The sequence below is a fragment of the Erythrolamprus reginae genome, chromosome 1, assembly GCF_031021105.1.
Source record: "Erythrolamprus reginae isolate rEryReg1 chromosome 1, rEryReg1.hap1, whole genome shotgun sequence".
Lineage (NCBI taxonomy): Eukaryota > Metazoa > Chordata > Lepidosauria > Squamata > Dipsadidae > Erythrolamprus > Erythrolamprus reginae.
In genome coordinates this window covers 309,294,659-309,314,404 of record NC_091950.1, presented here as the reverse complement: position 1 = coordinate 309,314,404, position 19,746 = coordinate 309,294,659, and the positions used below count along the sequence as shown (strand labels likewise).

General features: G+C 41.1%; 1 protein-coding gene across 8 annotated transcripts in view; it reads left to right on the top strand.

The window, feature by feature from the left end:
* The window catches only part of PTPRK (protein tyrosine phosphatase receptor type K), a 484,094-nt gene that overhangs the window by 217,784 nt on the left and 246,564 nt on the right, over positions 1-19,746 (top strand). The gene's annotated exons all lie outside the window — the stretch shown is intronic.

The window sequence follows — 19,746 nt, the reverse complement described above, 5'->3', positions numbered from 1 at the left end:
CTTTCTCACTTTCTATCTTGCTCTGTCGCTCTCACTCTCTCGTTCTCAGGAGGCTAGCGAAAGTGATTTTTCCAAGGGCGCACCCGAAGCCGCGGCCGCCCCCCACGCGCCTCTACCCCCTCGCGCCCCTGGCTACTCGTCGCTGCCTTTGCCAAAAGTGTTTTTGTCCCGGGTTCTCAGCGAGGGGGCTGCAGGAGAGGCGGCGAAGGCGATCTCTCTCGTTCTCCGGAGGCTGGCGAAAGTGATTTTCAATGTCGGGGGCACGGGCCGGCGTGCACTCTCCCTCTCCCCCTGCCACATTCAAAGTAAGCCGGCAGGGGGATGGGGGGGAGAGAGCGCGCCGGCCCGTGCGCCCAACATTGAAAATCACTTTCGCCAGCCTCCGGAGAACGGGAGAGATCGCCTTCGCCGCCTCTCCTGCAGCCCCCTCGCTGAGAGCCCGGGACAAAAGCGCTTTCGGCGAAGGCAGCGGCGAGTAGCCAGTGGCGCGAGGGGGCTAGAGGCGTGGGGGGGGGCGGCCACAGCTTCGGGTGCGCCCTTGGAAAAGGGTGTGCGGGGGTGCATTTTGGGGTGCGCTGGTGCAGGTGTGCGCGGCCCGGCACCCTCCTGCTCCCACAGCCAGTGCCCTCCCTCCGGGCCCCCAAGGACATTGGTTGCTGCCCCTGCCAGGGAAGCTCCAGCTGGGTGGGGCGCTACTGGGGCCTCCGCCCTGGAGCTCTTGCCACCGCCATCCCCTGGCTACTACCTGGTGTCGCTGCTGATGGCGCCCTCCTCCTCTTGCTGCCGGTGCGAAGAATGAAGCTCTCCTTTTTTCCCGCCTTCCTTCTTTGGGGCCCAGCAGGAGAGCGCTGGCAACAGCGGCATCGGGCAGTAGCCGCACCAGCAGTGCCCCGCCCAGCTGGAGCTGCCCTAGGAATTTCACGGCACACCTGGCCATGTCTCGCGGCACACTAGTGTGCCGCCGCACACTGGTTGGGAAACACTGCTTTAGAGCACAAGCTTCACAACCACTTCTCAGTGACCCTGGGCAGCTCACTAAATATCTTAATATTAATAGTTAATAATTAATATTCTGGGATATAGCACATTTCAATGTGTTATATATATATATACAGAAACACACAAAGTTATACTTAGACACAGAGAGGGCTGAAATATAAACAGATCTCCCCCCCCCCCCCCTTTTAGTACTGTGCATTGGTTTTAAGAAATCAATATATTCAATAGTAATTTGTAAGGCAGTAAATAAAAGATAAACAGGAAAGGAAAAAGAAAAATAATGGTTGCTTGTAAAAGATTGTTCTACATAGCTTTCAACTTTAAGATGAATTGTGCTAGAGTTGCCTGGGTATTCTGACACTGAATAAATTTACTGCATAACAAAAGGTTTGTCTTTTTACAGCATGGGCAAGATTATGGTGTGGGGTTTTTGTTTTGTTTTGCCTTGCCCCATCATTTATTTTTGTCAGTATAATGACTGTTTTTATATAAATTTTATTAAGTTTTAAAGAGAATATAAAAAGGAACACAAACTAATACAGATTGAAGAAACCAGAGAACAAAACAGCCAAAAGAGTTTGACTTTTCAAGTTATAAAATAAATTCATTAATAGTGAAGGTTTCCCCCCACCCCCCCGAAAAAATCAGCTGTTGTAAATGCACCAATTGGTTGGGATGCATTAGTCTTTAAGAGAACACTGCAGTTATTAAGTTAATCTAATCTACCTCTGGAACCGCCTGCTACCACACACGAATCCCAGCGACCGATAAGGTCCTACAGAGTTGGCCTTCTCTGGGTCCCATCGACTAAACAATATCGTCTGGCGGGCCCCAGGGGAAGAGCCTTCTCTGTGGCGGCCCCGGCCCTCCTGGAATCAACTCCCCCCCGGAGATTAGAACTGCTCCCACCCTCCTTGTCTTCCGTAAACTACTCAAGACCCACCTATACCGCCAGGCATGGGGGATTTGAGACATCTTTCCCCCAGGCTCTTTATAATTTATGCTGACTGGTTTTAATATGATAAGGTTTTAGTTATTTCTTTTAATAATAGATTTGTGCCACTATAATATTGTTTTTATCATTGTTGTGAGCTGCCCCGAGTCTTCGGAGAGGGGGCGGCATACAAATCTAATAAATTATTATTATTATTATTATTATTATTATTATTATTATTATTATTATTATTTGCAATGAGTGTTTTTTTACTGGGAACTGGAATTTCATCAAAAATTGTTTTGTAAATCTTGGTCATGTGACTGCAGGATTCTACAAACAGTCATAAATGCAGGGATGGGATTCAGCTGGTTCGGACCAATTTGGGCAAACCTGATGTTAATTTTAATCCGGTTCACCGAACTGATCGTTCCAAGTACAGTATTGGCTAACTCTGCCATTCCCACCCTGACACTCCCAGGAGTGGCCTGTTTTGGATGCCAGTTAAGTGCAGGACGTTTATGGAGGCTCTGGGAGGGTGAAAAATGGGCCTACCGGAAGTCTGGAAATGGGCCTGTTTCTGGTCTCCGGAAGGCTTCTGGAGCCCTAAAAGAGCCCATTTTTACCCTCCTGGATGAAGGAAGGAAGGAAGCCTCCGGAGCCTAGAGAGGACGAAAATGCCCCCCCCCCCCACCATGGTGCAGGAGGCCGAGTAACTCCCATGGCCACACTCACCCAACAACTGGGCAGCGAACCAGTTGCTAAAATCTTAAAAACCCACCCCTGCTAAATGAGGGCTGAAAATACAAATAGTGACCATGAAGGAAGCTGTGGTTGGAACTTCAAATCCAGGTCATAAGTATCCCGAGGGAGGTCTGTTGTTACTTTAACCAGTCACTAAGTGACCGGTCATAATTTATTTATTTTATTTATTTATTGGATTTGTATGCCGCCCCTCTCCGGAGACTCGGGGTGGCTAACAGCGACAATAAAACAGTGTACAATAGTAATAGATATAGACTTTTGAAAGATTATTGGTTTAATTTGGTCTTTTGTTGTGATTTTTATCAACAATTGTAATAAACTACTATATATATATTGTCTTAACAATGTTATTTTAATCAACAACTTTGGGGCAACAAACCTTCCCTATGGGGAGAAATTACAACATGAATGTTCTAATGGCAATAAACCACTTTGAAACCAAAAAAAGAAAAAACAACAAAAAAAGACATAGACTGATTTTTTTCTGTCTTCATGCACAAAGCTTTATACTGCCTTTAAAAAAAAATTCATACCTCATTTAGGGAGATTTGCGTAGATATTCTTAAGGTTTACAATGTTTGCTACTGGTATAAGCTATTGCACAGTATAAACTTTGAGAAAGTATTGACTGCAGTTTACACATGTTTATCCTTGGTTATGAATGTTGTACGATCTGATTTTCTTTTAAACTCCCCCCCCCCCCCCCATTTTCATTTTTCATATTTGTTAATATTTTGAATATGCATTCAGTAAGACTGTTGGATGCCTAAAAAACTATTTCGGTATTACGGTATGTTGAGAAAAAAATTGAAAGTTTTTTTTATAAAATAATAAAATATGAATGTTATCCATTGTACTCATTTTAAATAGGATTAATTTGTGGCATTGTAATCCTTCTTGCTATGGTTATTATAGATTTAATTTTTTCTTAACCTATAAAGATGACTTATGGAACCTTCCAAGGATGTCTTTTGTTTCCTTTTTTTAATTTGAAACTAGAATTATTGACTTTCCATACTAGACATCTGTGATGGTAGATACAATAGGGGATTAGAGTGAAATATATTTGACTCTGTTACAGCTACCAAATTCATTGTTTGTCAGAAATTCACAGAAGCTTCACAGTAAAATGCAAAATACATACATGCTTTGGATATTGGTTGGAAGTAATTAAATATACTTGAATTAATTTTGATACAAAGCAGAAGGAACTTGTGTTTCTGAGTAGGAATTTTACAACCTTCATGGGATTGTGGTGAGCAAATCTCATAATTTGATACTGATTAAGTTGCTCAAAAATGCATGCTTGTTTTCAATACCTAGGTTCGTCTTCCTTGATGGTGATCCTGTTGTGCCTTGGAGGTCTTTGCCTTCAACAAGTGTTAAACAAGTTCTTCATTTGAAAGTTGTGGGGGAGAAGAGAATGTAGATGAAAACACAATTCATTACTTGGGTCTGGACTTGACTAGAGTTTAGAAGTTGAGATGACCATGTAAATTTGAGTTTCGTTCTTTTAGCTGTGTAATTTTTGGGTTATGTAATATCCTACAAGTTGAAATTAAATAAAAGGAAGGTACTACTTGACCTTTTCAGTGTATGATTTGGGCTAGGAAAAGAAAGAAACTCTTAATTGCTTCTGAATAGTTATTTTGCATATGTTTCTTTTTAAGACTTGTAAGGAATATCCTTCTTGGTTCGATTCCAAGTGGGGAAAAAGACACTAGAAGCATGGGACTGCTTGGAAAGATGGTTCAATGGACCACATTAAACAGGACCAAATGGCTTGAGGTTCCAGGGAAACATGCCTTGAGGATGATGAAGAAGAAAAGGAAGTTGATGGGAGTCCCCTGAGTTTTTTATATCCTCTGTTAGGCCCCATCTCAGAGTTTCCTTTTCCGGTATAAGAAATGCATTCTGATTGGTGGTCAGACTCCCGTGGGGCGGGGTCTTAGCTAACTTTGTAGGATTTTGTCTGTGTCTCAGGCTTGGCTGATGTGCCATTGCTGAGATGGGTAGAGGACTATTCCTATGATGAAGGTCTTATTCCCATCACCCTGGAGCTGAAGGAGGTGGACATGGAGCTGCAGGAAGCAGCTTTAACTTTAGAACATGTTTGCCCTTTTCTCATCCAGAGATATTCAATATAATATTCTGCCTTTTTAATATTTCCCAAATAATTTATTCCTCTAGGAGTGGGGTAGATACTAAATTTTTACAAACTTTTTCTTTTTGTTACAGCTGAGAAGCATTTCTGAAAAGAAGATAGTGATAGACATGCCCTACTGTACAAGGGCCAATGGGTTTTGGCTTGTTTTTCCAAAGTTAAGCACCACTAACAATATCCATGTTTCTTATTTATTGAGGATTGCAATCAAACAATTCAATAGTTGTCCTGCCAGGGATCTGTCACGTGTTCTTTCTCTTCTTTTATAAAGATACATTTAGACAACTTTAGTTAAATTTTAACTGGCACAATCATTTCTGACTATTATGGTTTCTAAGAATAACTTTTGTCATTGAATACAAAATATTCTGAAGCTCTAGTGAGGAAATGTCTTCCATTTTCTTTTAAGATGTCTTGACATTTTCAATTGCAGTCACTGATATACTGAATGAACAAAATTAGACTTTTCAACATGGGGTATATCTTTCATGTTTTGAATGGAATGGAACTAGAATCATTAAACCCATTTTTATAAGATACTCCATATGTTGAAAAGTGAGAAAAAATATCTGCTTGGATTCCTCGATGAGTCACTTAAAATGAATTGGAAGTGTTCTGTTTTGCTTGTATCCAATAAAAAATGCAAGATTTTGGACTGGTGGCATTTTGACACAATGTCAAAAGACTTTTTACAAAATGACTACTAAAGTGTGCTAGCTTTGTTTATTGATTAAGGCACCAGGCTAGAAACCAGTAGCTTGGTCATAAAAGCCAGCTGCGTGACTTCACTTTTTCTCAGATCAACCTACTTCAGAGGATTGTGGCAGTGGGGAAAATATAAGGAGGAAGGAGTATGTGCTTGCCACTTGAGTTATTTATAAAAATAATAAAGGCCCAAAAAAATCAAATAAAAAATTGAAAGGGGGTCTTTCTTATGAAAAAAATGACTATCACAAAACACACATTTTCAAATTGGTGAGATTATTCCCCAACACTGATCTCTTCTCCAAAATGCTCTATCCCATCGTCCCAAAAAATGACCCTTGAAGTTTATATCAATTATAATATTTTTCTGCTGTCTCACTAAACCAATGTGCTTATAGATTGTGTTGTGGTTGGCTCTGGCCCAGCTCCTGCTCCAAGGAATGTGGAGGTGGATGCAGGGGAAACATCAACATGTCATAGGCCTGTTTTATTGCCGACAGAGGAAGGTAGTACAGTTTCCTCGGATGAAGAAGAAGGTGGGGGTGACTTGGAAGAGGGGGACTCGGCACACAGCCCAGGAAACCAATCTCCATTATCTTCGGTCGATTCAGATGCGGACGTCTTGGACCCATGCAGGCGCAGAGTTATGCGTAGAAGAGACCAATTGAGGACATATTACAGGAGATAAGAGAGGCCACCTGTGTTTGGGTGGGGCTCTAGTAATTACAGCTGCTGATACAAATAGCAGCGTGTTGGTTTGGCTGTTGTGGAAGATTATCTGATAGCAGTTCTTCAGGACCGTGTTTTGCTGTTTTCCGGACTTTGTTGATTTTTCACGCCTTTGAAACCAAAGCAGAGCAAATTGTGTGTGTCTCTTTTCGTTGGAAGAAGGAGGGCTGTGACGTTTCTTCACAGCTGCTAGCTAAGTACTTAAGGACTGATTAAGGGAATTGTACAGCCTACAAGGTTGTTTTGGGACGAGTGCTCTTTGAAATACAAAAAGGGTGCTTTGTTTCTTTTGAATTTTGTGATAAAGAACATTGTTTTGAATTTTCAAATGTGTGTGTGTCTGAAATTTGTACCCTTGAATTTTCAGGAGGCTCATACCAGAGAGCCCGGCAGAACAGATTTAAGACAGCTGGAAGTCTTTACAACCTGTTTGCCTTAGTATACAGAATGTATAGATCCAGGGTGTCAAACTTGATTTCATTGAGGGCCACATCAGTGTTGTGTTTGACCATGAGGGCTGGGGTGGGTATGTCCAGGGTGGGCATGGTGAGCTCAATGTCCCTTGTGTCAGGGTTGTCTGTGGTGGCCCAAACACTCTCCGAACGAAAATGGGATCCCAAACTCTGTTTCCACCTGCAACAGCCTTCTTCAACCCTCTGCCATTGAAAGCAGTGCAAGAGAACCCCGTGAATCTTTCTGGCTGCAATGACCTCCTGCAACTCTCCTGGAGCCCTCCTGAGCTCTATTTTTTCTAGAAGAGGCATAGCAGGCCGGTCCTTTGTTGGTTTCAGGGCGGCCCCATGGGCCAGATTTAAGCACCCTGAGGGTTGGAACCAGTAATGGGCAGCCAAAATTTTTACTGCCACACTGTGGGTATGGCTTATTTTGTGGGTGTGGCTTGATGGCCATGCGACTGGGTAGGAGTGGCTTGCCAGCCATGTGACCAGGTGGGAGTAACTTGAACGATCTTCATCGTTCAAGTGAACTGTTAAATCCTTCACTTACAACGTCACCAGTGTCGCTCTCTGGGGTGACAATTTGCTTTGCGTTTGGCGTGCTCTCCTTCCTGGGTCATCCCCTGCCTCAGGCTGGGTAGCTAGGTGAATGGGTGCCGATCAACTGTTGAGAAAAGAGGAAGGAGGAAAAGGCCCCCCTGCAATTCCTGCTGATGCTGGTTTCCTCGCCGCTTTATTTGTTTGTTTGTTTGTTTGTTTGTTTATTTCTTTATCAAATTTGTATGCCTCCCCTCTCGAGGAAGAGGAGGAGGATGGGGGGAATAGTCAGCTGGAACTACGCACACAGCTTCATTTCCGCCAGTGGAACTGCATTCCACCCTGTCCTGCCTGCTGCCCACCCCTGGCCGGATCTGGCCCTGTTCCTGGTATAGATGGATTCATATTGACTTACAGTGCTTATTCCTAAAGCCTCATATATCTTTGAAATTTGAAAGGAAGGATTGTGCAGTACTTATAATTCTCTGTGCCTACCTGAACCCCCACCCCCTTTTCAGAATTCTAAGAGCAATTTTCTTCAGGCTACTGTAACACAGAACTCTAGATACACGGAGCACTCAGAAGACTAGAAACGAGGGTCGAGAGGATCACTTGGTCTTGCCCAAGAAAAATATAATTACCACCTTTGGGAACATGGACTCCCCCACCCAGTTCACATTTTAATATTGCTTTTCTCAAGCATTTAAAATGATGATCCCGCCTGACAAACCCAGGCACTTGCCAAACCCCATATGAATTTAATATTGCCCCATTATCTAAATTTAGATTTTGGGAAACTGTTGATTAGAATGAACCGGCCGCTAACATGCTTTCATTTCATCCACACACCTCGTAATTTGAAATCTGAAAATTCCCCAGGCAGATTTGTTTTTGCATTAGGCTTTTGAGATGTACTTCTAGTCCAAGCTTTTTGAGGAGAATTTTATTTGCTTTGTTTGTCTTGGTGTTAAGAATGCCCTTGGGTCACATTTTCAAGCTTCTCCCTTATTCAATAAAAGTGAAAGCTTAGATTTTCAGGCAGTCAGCTCCTGTGTCGGAGCCGGAATGTAGAGCAATAGCAAACATGCACAACAAACCCAGAGTAAAACACGTCTCCTCTCATGAAGATGAATGTGAAAGTTTTGTAACTGAAACTCAAAAGGAGATGAAAGAGCTGCCATTCTGCCAATATGTTTTCTATTAGCTACTTTTCTTGTAAATTTCAACTGTCTACCATTTTACTCTTGGCTTTATAAATTTTTATTTCTTCTAACTCTCACCCTAGGTGCATTTCAAAATAAATTAGAAATAAATAAGGTCTTTTGTAGCTCAGGACTCAGCTGACAAAGTCCAAAGGATGTGAGGAAAAGGTTTCCTCTAATGCTAGACATTCCATAAATACATCCAAGCTCAGAAAAAAACCTTCATTGTCTTCTGTTTTAGGTTTGTGGATTCATTAACCCAGGAAAGGGTAAGATAATTTGGCTAAATAGATTTACTTCTTGCGTTCACTCCCAGAAGCTCAAAATGGCATGCATCAAACTTTATCGTCTGCTTTTTCCCAGAATTATATTCCAGTTAGTTGAAATGAAAAGACTTGTGCTCTTCCATGGATGAAGATAATATTGAACCTGAGAATCACTAGTACTAAATTTATCTTTTCAACCACTATGCCAAGATGACTGTTGGTCTTAATTTTCCGAAAGATTAAAGTTATTCAAGAACTCTTAAGACCACAATTTATTTATTTATTTATTTATTAGTTGGACTTGTATGCCGCCCCTCTCCGAAGACTCGGGGCGGCTCACAACAAGTAAAAACAGTCACAACAATCCAATTAATTAAAATATTTAACAATTTAAGAAAACCCCATGTAATAGCAAACACACACACAAGCATACCATGTATAATTAACATGCCCAGGGGAGATGTTTAGTTTTCCCATGCCTGACGGCAAAGGTGAGTCTTAAGGAGTTTTCGGAAGGCAGGAAGAGTAGGGGCAGTTCTAATCTCCGGGGGGAGTTGGTTCCAATTGTTGTGAGCCGCCCCGAGTTTGTTGTGAGCCGCCCCGAGTTTGCGGAGAGGAGCGGAATATAAATCCAATAAATCTAATCTAATCTAATTTTCTGGAATCACTACCCTGTAATAAAAGAATAACTTTGTAGTTATCCTTGTATCTATCAAGTCTCTTGATGATCTTTGTTTAGAATAATAGAAAACGTAACTTTATCAGTTCTGCATTAGTTAAATCAAATTGTGAACTATTATTATGACGATGACTTAATTTTGAAAATCTGATTTATTGTTGAGAATATGCAGAAAATATTATACTGTATTCTACCTTCTCTATCATTACTTTGCATCCTTAACGTGATTTATTCCAAAAAATATTTTACTCCATTGTTTAAGATGGAAGAATATTTTTAAGATGGCTTTTTTAAAACTATTAATTAGCACAGAGAAATAATAACAGCTGTAATTTTATTTCAGGAAAAATAAGGTAATATATAGATAAAATATTTTGCTGTTCATTGAAATAGTGAATAGTTACCATTACCGGTACAAAATAGATGAGGAAATCGATTGCAGAGTTAAAATGATAGGAGCACCTAGTTTGAACCCTAGTAAAAGCCATTTATTTGGCCACAAATGCTTGAAATGCAACTATCTGAAGTAGCATTGGGGTAAACCTGAATACTCCTTTCCCTTCTCCACTGTGGTAATATACGTTATATGACATGGCTGTGGCATGGATTTTCTGGTAGCTGTTTTGGAAGATGATACGACTGTATCAAAATCAAGATTTGGAACAAATTGGGTGCAAACAATCCTGCTGCACTCCAGAGATGAATTACCTTACATTACATTATCTGAGTTATCTTACATTAGTTGGGCCAGGATTTCTCAAACTTAGCAAGTTTATGTTTTGTGCACTTCAATTCCCAGAATTCTTCAGCCAGCTTTCTGGGAGTTGAAATATACATAGCTTAAAGTTTCTAAGGTTGAGAAACACTCGCTTGGCCAATACATGCTTTTAGTGGAAATACATCACAATAAGAATGGACGTTTGTTCTCTGAGCTTGTGGGTTGATTTCCAAACATATCATTATCGGGCTAAGTAACATCTTCAGTGGACTTTAGTGTCCAGTGGTAGTGTTCTTCTGCTTATAAGGGATTTGTGTGGTCAGTAGGTCTCTTAATGGGAGAGTCACATCAAGTGAGAGTCTTGTGTAGGGTCTTTTGATCTAACTTAACCGATTACTAGACCCATCACAACCTTACAATGCAAAGCCTTGATTTTTATCAGGTTATGGCATTGGTGTTGAACAGAATAGAATAACAGAGTTGGAAGGGACCTTGGAGGTCTTCAAATCCAACCCCTTGCTTAGTCAGGAAAGCCTACCACTTCCAACAATCTTTCTTATAAACTTCCAGTGTTGGAGCATTTACAACTTCTGGAGGCAAGTTGTTCCACGGATTAATTGTTCTAACAGTCAGAGTCTGCGGAGAGGGGCGGCATACAAATTCTAAATAATAAATAAATAAATAAATAAATAAATAAATAAATAAATACTTGCGGCATTATGTTGCCCGTACACATGATACTTTTCCCATCATGGAGCTGGGGTGGGCAGGGCCTGTGCATGATGCATTGGCCCGCGGGCTGCTAGTTTGACACCCCCTGTAATTAGGGTATTTCAAAAATGGTCCCATTTCCTTCCTCAGTGGTTGTTAAGAAAGAGAGAGAGAAGAGTAATTATAATTTGAATCAATTCTTTATGTGCCTGGTTTAAATTGTTTTGTTTGATTTTGCTGAAGTTTATTATTTGCTTGAGAACTCACATCAGTAACTATGATTGGATAATTCAGTAGCCCAGTTGATGAAATAAAACAATGAACTTGTGCAATCAGTTGGCAGGTTTAAATCCTTGTTGAAAAAATAATGGCAAATGGGAAAAACTGCCTCATCTGATTATCATTAGGTAAATTTACTAGATAACATTTGCCAACCAACCTCTTTAAAATCAGACTGCTTTAAAAAAAACAAGTAGATGGCCGTTTAACTCCATTTTCAAATCTCCTGAGAGGTATGTTTTAAACTAGCACATCTTTAAGAAGCTACATTACAAATTTTCCAGCCAAGTATTTGATTTACTGTTTTTTTTTTTAAATCCCCAGGGTTCTGTCAGCAGAAAACCCAGCCTCACAGCATTACTTAAGCATTCAAAGGGAAATAATTATGTTTTCATGGTTTCTAAATTAGCTAAGCAAAAATTATCTGGAAGTTTCACATGGGAGAGTCATTTTATTATGTCAACAAAAATTTTGTGGATTAGGTAAAAATGCATGTTGAGACATCCCTTCCCAGTTTACTGTTTCAAGGAGGAACTCGCACTGCCTGAAATGATCATGTACTCGAGTGGTTCCTCTCGATGCAGTTGTACCGCGGTTGTTAGCGTGAATGTGTAAGGTATTGGAGGGAGGGAGGGAGGGAGGCCATCTGATACTCCAAAGTTGAACAAAGGCTTATTTCCCTAGACCTGGTAGTATCTTCTGCTGTTATTCTTCTTTTTATACCCATGTGACAATCTTGTCCTTGATTTGCCTGCTGTACAAAAGGGAGTGCTGTCACTTCCACTATTGTTACAAATCAAGAGGAAAGGTAATTTTAAACCTCCCTGGCAGCCCTCTTCATCCAAGGGTTCTCTAGGAAAAGAATTTACAATAGGCTGTAAGTCTAAATCTCCCAACATGTCTTAGCCTGTCCAGGAGGAATTCTTAGTTTTTCTACTCATCTTCACCCCCCTTTAACCTTGCTCTAGGAAACCTTTTAATATGTTTCCTGAAACGTATGAAATGGCTTTGTAATCACACAGTCTTGCATGTCACGAAAGTTATAATGAGAAATTTCTGCCTAAAACCAGTGAAGCTGTAGACAGGGACAAGTGTTTATTGGGAAAAGGGGACAATAGGAGAAAAGAAAAGGGATAATGTTTGACAAACTAAAATAAATAAAATAAACACATACGCAGGAGAGGGCAGCATACAAATCTAATAAATTATTGTTGTTGTTGTTGTTGTTGTTGTTATTATTATTATTATTATTTCAATACAACACAGCAAACGAGATCACTATGTCCTCAGCAGGAGCTGGAATGAAGAATGGGAGGTCACCCTTCCTCCCCACCTCCGGCAGAACTCGGATCTTGAACAGAAACGTGCTACTTTTCAACTCAGCCTCCTAGCAAAATGAGCCAGTGCCACAGTGCTCCTCATTACAGATAGATTAGATGTAGAAAAGTATCTGTGCCTACTCCAGGAAACCCATAAGGAGGCTTGTGGAAGAATTAAAGAAGAAACACAAAAAGAACTGTTTGCCTGTTGCGGAGTCTGTTTGTTTTCCCCATCTGAGTCTGCCTGCTGTCCCTCCATTGGAAGAAACTGGCTGGAAAGGATGTGTTTCACTGGCAAGCCACAATTATGGGTCCTAACCATAGTCCATATCAGGGTGGTGTTTTCTTTCTGATAATTCACTTCCCTATAGACTACTCTCTCAAGTCCCCTAGGATTGCAGTTATAATATGAATGTCATTATCTTGTCTTAATTATTCTGCTTTATCATCTTGTTTTAATTTACAGATTGGTTCTATCTTGGGGTGGTATGTGTGAATGTGTGTGTGTGTGTGTGGAAAGAGTGTCAGGATGGATTGAAAGTGACTGAGTTTCGGGGAGAATGAGTGAGCTGGAGGCAAAGAATGGAGCCTCCTCTGCTGAGTGTGTAAACAGAAGCAGATGAGGACCCAGATATAACCCTTTGCTTGGCATAAATGGGGAGCCTGACCTGCCAAGAAGGAGGAGAGCCATAGATGTGGGGAAGAGATCTCTAGGGAGGTTGAGAACTGGAGTATTACGGTCATTACTGGGAGAGGTAGATATGGTGAGCAAGGGGTAGGCAGCTCTTAGAGAACTAGGACTCGCTCTTTCAAAGCAATTACTTGTTCCAGCTCCTCTCATATACCTGGTGACTTGGGAAGTCAAGGCCCTGACCTCAGGCTACTGTTGCTTAATGCCAGGTCGGTTGTCAACAAAGCCCCTCCTCATTCATGATTTATTCTGGAAGAGGGGGCTGACCTGGGATGCATAACTGAGACCTGATGGGGCAAGAGGGGGCATGTTCCCTCTCAGAGTTCTGTCAGACAGGTTTCAGATTTAACATCAGCTACGACTCCAGGGAAGGGGTGGTGGAGTGGCAGTCATTGTCCGGAAAAGTCTTTGTCCTCATAGGATATCTGCCCCGGAGATAGTTGGGTATGAGACTCTCCTCTTGAGGCTGGACTCAGTTGGGCTTGATGTTAATGTACCTGTCTCCCAACTGCATTACAACAGCCCTGTCTGTGCTGCTAGAGGTGGTAGATGTGTTGGTGGTGGAGTTCCCCAGGCTTATGATGCTGGGGGACTTCAATTTGCCATCACTTGGCAATCCCTTGGATGCGGCTCAGGAGTTTATGCTTCCATGACAACCATGGACCTGACCCAAGTAGTTCAGGGTCCAACTCATGGGGGGGGGGCACACACTTGTCCTGGTATTCCTCTCCGGGCAGTGGAGAGATGATCTGGAATTAAGGGGCATAGATCTTTTCCCTTCTCATGATCAGATCATTTCCTACTGAGGTTAGAATTTAGGATGCTACTCCCCCACCGCAGGGAGGTGGAACCAATTAAGTGTTTCCACCAAGATGCCTAATGGACCCAGAAGGATTCCTGAAGGAGCTTGAGGTGATACTCTGTCGACAATCTGCCTAAGTTCCTGGTGGCTGCTGGAATAGGACGGCATCGGAAGCACTAGTCTGGATTGTGCCTTTGCGACCTCTCCATGCCAATTGATCCAGGAAAATGCCCTTGTTTAATGAGGAGCTCCGGGAGATGAAGCACCAGAAGAGACATCTACAGTGACACTGGAGGACCAGTAACTCTGAGTCTGACCAAACACTTTTAAGAGCCTTTATTAGGACTTATTTAGTGATGATATGGAAGGCAAAATGCTCACATTTTATGCACTTATTGCATCTGATGATTCACGCCCAGCCACCCTTTTTAGGGTGACTCATTCCTTCCTTAATGTAGGGGGAACTGAGGTGCCCCTGCAGGATAGAGCTGAGGAGTTTGCTCAGTTTCTATTGGATAAAATCACTCAGATTCGGATGGACCTAGACTCCATTGGGCAGATAACAGGGGCAGGTCTTAGACCTGTTATATGGGATGAATTTGAGCCTCTGAGTCCTGAGGAAGTAGAGAAGGCTGTGGAGCAATGGGTTCTTCCACTTGTTTGTTGGACCCGTGGCCCTCCTGGGTGGTTTCTTCAGTAGGGAGGTGACACAAGGCTGGTTTCAGGCTTTAGTTAATGCATCCTTGAGTGAGGGAGCCTACTGCAACTTTTAAAGGAGGTGGTGGTGAAACCTCTCTTCAAGAAGCCTTCCATGGATCCAGTGGAATTAAAGAACTTCTGTCCAGTCTCCAACTTACTCTTTGTGGGAAAGATTGTAGAGAAAGTAGTAGCACTTCAACTTCTATGGTCATTGGAAGAAATGGATTATCTGGACCCTTGTCAATCTGGCTTCAGACCTCGCTATAGCATGGAAACGGCTTTGTCACGCTGATGGATGATCTCTGGAGAGCCTGAGATGGGGGTGGTCATTCCTCTATCTTGGTGCCACTTGACCTCTCAATGGCTTTCAATATCATTGACCTTAGTATCCTTCTGGAATTACTAAGGGAGCTAGAGTTGGGAGGCACTGTGCTGTGGTGGTTTCTTCACTGATTGTTCATAGTTGGTGTTGGCAGAGGACAGAGGTCAACCCCTAGACCCCTTATTTGTGGGATGCCTCAGGGCCCGGTCCTCTCTCCCCTCCTATTTAATATATGCATGAAACCACTGGGTGAGGTCATTACAGTAATTTTAGTTATTTTCCAAGACCTCAGAGAAAATATTCTATCTAAGAAATACAGTATAATTAACATACATAGAATTACTTACATGCTTCTATATTATATTTTTAATGTAAAGAAAGAAAAACAATGTTTTAGCAAGCCCTTCAATTAATTATAAAACCACCTTACTGAAGTGAATCTGGAACTTCATGATCAGAATGCATTAGGATTCCATCTAAGCAGAATGAGAGGAAAAAATAGCATAAAGTACAATTCCTGTTATTTTTAAGCTGATATGTAATTTTTTTTCTATGTTGCTGGGACATCTCTCCCTTCTGCCTCCGATTCTTTAATGTTCTTGACTCCAGATATTAGGAGTGACCTACATCTCAACTCAAGCTTCAGATAATTAAGCTAGGAGGAATCCATGTCTTCCTGTGGTTGGACAGAAAGAACAAAATGAATATGCCAGCTGAATGATCTGCTAAAATGATAAGGGCCATTAGGTTTTGGACAGTTCTGAATTCTGCCTCTCTGCTCATCTTAATGATATATACTAAAGCCTAGCAAGGGGGAAATAAATTGCCAGAAGAAAAAGAGAAAACATTTGTTTTGTCAGAACCATTTATTGATCATATGGAGAAGTGGAACATGGAACCAATCAGATTATTGTAGAGTAACAGAAAACAGTTCAGTTGAAGGAATCAAAAATTGAGCAAATATGCTTAGAGCAGAGGTCTTCAAACTTGGCAACTTTAAGACTTGTGGACTTCAACTCCCAGAATTCTCCAGCCAGCATAGCTGGCTGGAGAATTCTGGAAGTTGAAGTCCACAAGTCTTAAAGTTGCCAAGTTTGGGGAACCTTGGCTTAGAGAATACGCAAGGTGGAGAAGAATTTAGGATTTTATTACACCTGATAACAATATGCTCACTGAGGCTTCTCTAATTAGATTTATTGTGGGGGAAAAAGAGAAATCCAGAACAGAAGTGTCAAGAACTGGACGCTGAATTTGTATTTACTGTATTTTTTCAGAATATAAGATGCACCGGGGTATAAGATACACCTAGATTTTAGAGGTGGAAAACAAGGGGAAAAGTATTCTGAACCAAAAGGTGTAGTAATATATTATTTACTAAAATACCAGTGTATTTTACAAACATGTATACTTTTTACAACCGTGTACACTTTTTACAAACTTCAGACTTGACAGAATTAAGGTTCGTGGCCTTCATCTCCCAGAATTTCTCCTCCCATTGTGCTAGCTCAGGAATGGGAGTTGAAGTCCACAAGTCTTAAACATCCCAGCTTTAAGACTAGTGGACTTCAACTCCCAGAATTCCTTCTCTAGTCATGCTAGATGAGGTACTTATAAGGCAAAACCATCACAATTTTTTGCAAAAAATGGGCTGTCTTTCACTACTTTTTCGCAAAAATGGGGTGGGCAAAGAGTCTGGGAAGCCTGCAGGGAGCTTCTGGTGCTGGGGAATGGGACAAATGGCCCTATTTTGGGAAAAATGGGATGGGGTTTTTGCCCATTTCCCCCCCACAAAAATGGGGTGGGCAAACAGCCTGGGAAGCCTGCAGAAGCTCCACAGTGCTGGGGGTGGCAAAAATGCCTCCATTTTTTCATTTTTTGCAAAATGGGGGCATTTTTGCCTTTCCCTAGTCTCCAGCTGCCCAGACTCTTTGTCCACCCTATTTTTGTGAAAAAAAGGGTGGAAAACAGCCCATTTTTGCAAATACAAAGGCATTGTTGTCATCCCCAAGCACCCAAGAGCTCTTTGCAGGCTTCACAGATACTCTGTCCACCCCATTTTTGCAAAACACAGGTCCAGTTTTTGCAAAAATGAGACACAGGGGCGAGGCTTCAGGACAGCAAAAATGGCTGTATTCGATGTATAAGACACACCGAAATTATCACCCTCTTAGGGTGGAAAGGGGTGCATCTTATATGCCTAAAAATATGGTAGGTTTGTGTCAAGCCCAAAGATGACACAGTGAGATCCAAATGAATCCAATCCTTTATTTGCTCATATCTCAGAGACATATGCTTGTTGAAGTTATAAGCATCTAAACTACTGAATATATCCTAAGGGATTGTAGGGTGCGGCTCAGTGATTGGTTGCTACCAGTTTGCCCCGGATTGGGTGAACCAGTGGCGTGGGAGACTCCGCCCACCCTCCTGGACAACAACATGGATGATCTGTGCATGCACAGAAGATTCTGCACATGTGCAGAATGGCCTTGAGCAAAGCGAGCACGTGCATTTACAGTTCCAAACCAGTAAGGAAGTAAGTGAAATCTACTACTGGTGCAGATACCTTGAAACTTCGTCCCTTCCCCTTCCAGTTTGGAACTCTTAATCTGCAATCTCTCTTTGGGAAAGCTCTGTGCAGTGAAGGGCTACCAAAAATTTTACTACCACATTGTGGACGTGGCTTATGCAGGACGCCCTGCATTTTCTTTCAACATCTTTCAGTGTACATTTTTTCCTACCCCATTGTATTCCCCCCCCCCCAATCCAGGCAGTAGCCCACCCCTGGCTGTGTGTAATATTATTCTTTAGAACGATATATCTAGTACATGCAATTTGACAACTGGATAATGTAAATGGATTCTCTGTGCCCCAAAACATTGTTGCTATAGATTTCCTCTAGATTTTATCAGTTAACCAAGTTTCTTTGTGGTTATTCTATGGGTTACAACTGTCTATTAAAATTAAAATTTCTTTGGAACAAAGTGACTACAACTGTTGGGGTGCAGAATTTAAACATACAATATTTTGAAACACTTGTGATAGACTGTCTCATAAATATTCTCTCTTTCTCTATGTGCATAGGTGGCTAATTTCTATAGATCATGTAATGATTGCGGAAATCGCATTCTGCATACTATCAATTATCAATTTGTTGCTAAAATAACATGCTCATGGCCGTATGGTTGTTGTTTATTTCCTGTTGTGAAAAAGGGATTATCTCCCTTCTCTTCATTATAAATGTTAGGCTTGTCAAAAGACCAATTTATTTGTCAATGTTTTTTCCTTGTTTTACATCACTAAATATTTTAAAAATAAGATAAGTATTTTTTTCACATGGCACATTTGAATGTACATGCATATATAAAGAGTTTATTGTTTTCTTTGGATTCTGGTAATTTTAGCAAATTTGCTTTTTGAAGGCAAGTTGCTCTACTGGTTGATTGTTCTCTCTGTAGGAAATTTCTCTTTAGTTCCAAGTTAGTTCTCTCCCTGATTAGTTTCTATCCATTGCTGCTTCTCCTGCCTTCTGCTGCTTCTAGTGGCAGTGATTACCCGATTATCTCAATAAACATATTTAATAATTGGCAAATAAGTTATCTTGATAAGACTGTAATTAATTAAAATATTTATAACAAAGATTATTTTCAAGAAAGGAAACATTGCTTACTTTTCTTTTTAAAAAATCAAAAAAGAAAAGTGTGCATCAACCCTGCCACCCCAATTTATTCACAATATAAACAAATAGCCTAAATATAATGAGTTCTGTTTCTACCAATAGGCATCACATTATCAGTTTCATCATTATTGGAGATTGTTGGGCAATAGCTAGGTATTGTACTGTGGGTTCAAACCCTCTACCAGAAATTAAACTTTAAGATCTTTTGAACTTGAATGACAATGTACAGCACATTAATTTTTAGGAGATATCTGGGCCCTGGTGCTCGGCACTTGAAGGAAGGAATATATAGAGGCTATCAGAATGGTATATACAGTCCATTAAGTTTTGAGAACAGGTGTTACATTAGGATAGATCTAAGTTGAGTGTGATAAACTTTAATATGGTGTGATAAACTTTAGATTTAGGGATCTCTTAGTAGGAGAAAGGAAGGAGGAAGAGATATTTTTGCCCATTCTTCTTCCTACTTTGTACTTTCTGCCACCTAAAAAGCTATATAAGAGGGTGAGGGCTTTTTCCAAAAATAGCATGGGAAATGGTATTTACACATAAAATTTTTCCATTCTTCCCACAAAATTCCAAAGGAACATTGCCCAAATGTGCACCCTCACTTTTTCATGAAAATTCTTAGCCCTTACCAGGCAAAGGACTATTCATAGTAGAGAGTAATTCCAAGCTACTGCCCATAGTATAATACCAATGCCTTCATTATTTCTTGTGTGACATTTTTATCACATGCTTAGCAAAGAATAAAAATAGCTGCAGGCAAATTCAGTTTTTACTTTTCACTGTCACTCTGAAAGGCTTGTCTCCTAGACAATATCGTGGAAAAAAGCTGAAAAATCATGTCTCTTTCACCTGGGAAGCTCTAGCACTTTTTAAAATGGTAAATTCTGCATAACAGGCCACTGGAAAGTGAGCATTGACAAGTATTAATTAAGAACTTAATCTCTGAATAAATAAAAAGCAGTGAACACGATTAAATCTGTTCGTGAAATACAGCAGAACATTTGGCTTTAATGAGAAAATGCACTCCCCGCTCTAGACCGATGGGAATTCCTTTGCAGTATGTGTTGTAAACATTTCTTCTTTCT